We start from the raw sequence: 5,100 nt of genomic DNA, 5'->3' as shown, positions 1-5,100 counted from the left end.
CCTTAGTTTTGGCCCTTTAGTGGCCCATGCCCTTCATGGTCCAATACCAGCCCGGTTTCTCTTTCGGCCTACTAAAGGCCCACAACACAGTTGGGCCATTTACAATACAACCTGACTTTCGGCCTCTTAGCGGCCCATGGTCTTCATGGTCCAGTACAAGCCCGCTGTCTCTTTCGGCCTGCTAAAGGCCTACAGTATAGTTGGGCCATATGTAGCCCAAACTTAGTAACGGCCTGTTAATGGCCTGTGAAATAAACTGGGGCCACCTGTTGCCCGCTTCGATGTCGGCCTGTTAACGACCCGGGAGGTAAGAGGGGCGACCATTAACTTTCGGCCTAGTAACGGCCCATTAACTTAATGGTCCCACTAAAGTTCGTACATGTCTTTAGGCCAAATTAGATAATTTGAGCCCATTACGACGAGTAATTATGCACAGGACCAAAACCGATCACGCAAAGGTACGGCATACAGGGAATAACATTGCACATCCAACCTATATTATAGGAAATTACATCCACTGGGCAATCAAAGATTGATGCCAGTGCAAATAAATGAGCAGAACCTAACCATCTACAACATCACAATCTGCAACCTCAGCACAGATGACGCCCATAAGCATGTGGGCAAGTTCTTTCTACTTTGCTACACTATCTCTGAAAGCATTGATCAGTTGTTGTGTCGCACGACTCTGCACCTCTGATTCATCCACCATTTCCATCATTGCTTTAGCCATTAATTGGTTCACAAACATACATTTATTCCGTTGCATTCGAGACAGAGGATACTGAACAGATTCAGATGGCGATTTTGGCAGGCTTGTATTATTGATAGTGGAGAGTGTCTCGACCACTGCATCATAACATAAATTAGGACGGGAACCAAACAGATTAATCATGAGTTATTGCCATATTACCTGGCCTAGATTTACTGGAAAGAAACAATGGGGTTGCCTTGCTGTTTTCAGAGTTTGTCTTCTTATCTTCAGCAGCTTGCACAGAATTAATACACTAGCATTGCTATCATTGGCCAAGTCAGATAATAGGAAAGCAACATTGACACAACGAATGTTTGGGAAAGTAGCCTACACCAAATTAACACAATATGGCACAACTATCATCAGCCAGGTAAGGTAGTACGAAAGCAACATTGACACAATGAATGAATGGGCAACCAGAGAAGCACTACAATTCAGTAATGTGTGTGATATGAGATAGTACATTCATGCAGCTCAGTACGCGAAACTACTAGGCAGTTTTCCTTACAAAAACCAACATTGGCGCCTTTAACATTTTGCTACAACTAATTTTAGATCAGATAAAGGTTAGATTCACGCCGATTAACAAAATACATGTTGACGTAAAAATATAGTGATATACAACAGGTACTTACATCAGCATTGGAGCATAGAGAATTCCCGCAAGATATTTTCCTCGAATACGATCCCAATGGAGGAAGTCTTCTATCGTTTAACCTTATTTTCTAAAAGAGAGATGGGTAAGTAACATGTAGAAAATATGATCAGAATGCTATAAAATTTCACGATGCAAGGATACACACACACTTCTTAGAATAGAGTTGACATTCTTTTGCTGGACTGGAGCGGACTAGTTCTTTGGCCACTGGAATCTGCTTATTATCAGTGGGAGTTGGGTTTCTCTGTGCTGGAGCAGTATCTATGAAAAATGGAGTTGGTTTATTATCTCCCGGCGTTTGGATCTTTTGCAAAGACCTGGTTTGTAACCCTTCAGATTCTAACAGAGCCGTCTTCCCCTTGCATGCCTTATATAGAAGAATGGCGATTCAGTTATAAAACATGCTACAGCAGAGATGGAATAGGTATTGAAGAATAGAAAGGCATGACATATTGACATGTATTCCCTCCATCCGGAAATAAATGGACGGGTCTAGGCGTATTTCAGTTCTAGATACATCCAGTTTTATCCATTTCTGCGACATTTAATCCAGACGGAGGGAGTATGATGTAAGAGCTAGGGATACGATAGGACAACACAGTAAAAAAACACTGAAAAACCCACTGCAGAACCAAATTATTCAAACCCACTGATATGAGATAGTACACTCATGCAGTTCAGGATGCAAAACTACCAGACAGTTTTCCTTACAAAAATTAACATTGTGGCCTTTAATCATACATTTTGCTACAACTAAATTTAGATCAGATAAAGGTTGGATTCACGCCGATTAACAAAATACATGCTGATGTAAAACTATAGTGATATACAACAGGTACTTACATCTACATTAGAGCACAGAGAATTCCTGCAAGAATCTTTCCTCACAAACGTTACCATTACAGAAATTCTTCTATCTGTTAAGCTTATTTTCTAAAAGAGAGATGGGTAAGAAACATGTAGAAAATATGATCAGCATGCTATAAAATTCATGATGCAAGGATACGCACATGCTTCTTAGAATTGAGTTGACATATTTTTGCTCAACTGGAGCGGACTAGTTCTTTAGCCACTGGAATCTGCTTATTATCAGTAGGAGTTGGGTTTCTCTGTGCTAGAGCAGTATCTATAAAAACTGGAGTTGGTTTATTATCTCCCGGCGTTTGGATCTTTTGCAAAGGCCTTGTTTGTAACCCTTCAGATTCTAACATAGTCGTCTTCCACTTGCATGCCTTGTATAGAAGAATGGTGCTTTAAATATAAAACATGCGACAATAGAGAGATGGAATAAGTACTGAAGAATAGAAAGGCATGACATGTTGACATGTATTCCCTCCATCCGGAAAAAATGGATGGATCTAGGCGTATTTCAGTTCTAGATACATCCTTTTTTATCCATTTGGGCAACATGTAATCCGGACGGAGGGAGTATGGTGTAAGAGCTAGGGATACGACAGGACAACACAACAAAAAAAACTAGTTGAATGTAAAACTATATGCTAGCGGAATACGTACAGAAATAACTAAGGCAACATACACGTGTATGATTGGGAAAATAAGATGGCATTGCAACAGAGCACTAGAACAGCACTTCAATGTAAAAAAACATGGTATGGCAGACAGATGAAGTACATACTGATGAATAACAATGCATAAGATATTCAGAAGCATGATGTCCAAATTAAGCAGATGGCATTGCGATAGAGTAGAATGACAGTACTTGAATTTGAAAACATGTTATCATGAATGGAATAGGTACTGAAAAACAGGAAGGCATGACATATTTACATGCATGATCAGCATGCTAAGCACATGGCATTGCAATAGAGTAGATACACTCCAGGACATTATATGCATGTTGTACCCATATCACAGGCCAAGTTAGAGCAAGGACCTTGTGGGATGAAGAGGATTCATCATCTTTCTGCAAGTCTTCTGAAGAACTTCCTTTACATGTTCCATCATATTGGGTATCATTGACATCAAGTTTATTGGCCTTTACATTGCTCCGTGAGGTTCTTGTGGATATATCAGTGTGTGCAATTATATCTGACATGCATGGAAGACAACTAGTAGTTAGATTTATGTAAATGAGTGCCTGTAGGAGACGACATAAATTGTAGGACTGGGGTTAACTAGCAGCAACAGGTCTCATAAACTAAAGGGAGAACACAGATGAAAGCTACATAATATGTATCGTTTGTACTCGAGATTAACTAGATGGCACACAAAAGTATTAAAGAACAACATAGGTAATACTAGAAGTGGTATAATACTATAATCACCAGCCTGTGGGATAGCATTGGCTGATGGATGATAACTATGGAACAGCGTTACCTAAAGAACAAGTATCTTAGCTGAACTATGGAACATCGTGAACTCCTGAACAAGACCCGTAAGAGATCAGCATGAATATACAATGAAATGTGATGATCTATTTTCCGTGCTTAGATGAATAACAAAGCCATAAATGTTGCACACAAGTAAGATGAGGGTACAACCTATCTGGCTGCCATCCATAGGAGTGAGCATCATGTGCTGACTTGTTGATGGCCCTGCAGTTGTTGTGGCTGTCCATGTCAAGCACGCGCATTCGATGTAGGGAACTGTTGAGTGGGGATTGTATCTCCCTTCTGGTGTATGCTTCCCTTGTTGGAGCAGCTGCGGTGAGTCGGAAGATGGTGTGTCTGAAGATGCAGATAACGCATAAAGTTAAGAACGACATATCTCTTTGATCCGAAGAAATACACTAAGAGATCAATAGCAAGGTACGAGAGTGGTCACACGTCTGTTGACTGAAGACTAAATTAGGGTCACACGATTTTATTTTATTTTGGTACTATCCGATCTATGCCGGATGGCTTGATGGCCGTCTTGTGCCTCCCGACTGACACTGTTCGGAATCTTCCCTGAAGAGCCAGTGACCAACGGCAAAGCAGCCTGCCTCCGCCGTCCGTGGCCCCGTCCAAAACCCCGCTCCCCGCCCCACCGCACTGCCGTGGTTGCGCCGCCCCCGGGCCAATCCACAAAGACTCCCGTCATCTAGATCCAGCGGTGGCAGTACCTTCAACCCACGCAACTCTAAAAGATAGGCTTCTAAGCGCTGCTTCCGCGGCGAACTTGCGGCCCCGCACCCTTACGTTAGACACCAGCCAACCAGCAGCCTAGGAGCTTCGCCGCCTCGGGGGGTGTTGCTTCCCATTGGGAATCGATTGGCCTAGAATAAAAATTCAGACAACTGACGCCTAAATAAAGTGATTACAGATGAGGGTGCGACCTATCTGGCGGCATGGTGAAGTAGGCAGGTCCAGCTGCCGAGTCGGTGAGGCCGACGCGGTTGCGGTGGTGACCGGCGGCAGGGAAAGAGCGATGTCGCGATGGTCGACGGCTACGCGGAAGCAGCGCTAGGACTCTGGACGGATCCGAAGTTGGAGCCGCTCCGGTGCCGTGAACAACGGCGGGGGTGAATCGGCTCTGGTACGGTTCACGTGGCCGTCGTCGAGGCAGCACCAGCAACACAGAGTAAGAGGCACACGGCCCAGTACACGACGACAATTGGGCAGCGTCTCCGGCATTAGGGAGGAGGGCGGCTGTGAAATTGGTGCGGTGTGGGGCGCCATGGAGGTGGGGCTGAGGTTTTGTGGCTCGGGAGAAGGGAGCTTCCCAGGGAGAAGGTGATTTGGCGCCC

Source organism: Triticum dicoccoides, chromosome 1B, assembly GCF_002162155.2.
Source record: "Triticum dicoccoides isolate Atlit2015 ecotype Zavitan chromosome 1B, WEW_v2.0, whole genome shotgun sequence".
NCBI lineage: Eukaryota > Viridiplantae > Streptophyta > Magnoliopsida > Poales > Poaceae > Triticum > Triticum dicoccoides.
Note: the sequence above shows the minus strand (reverse complement) of the source record.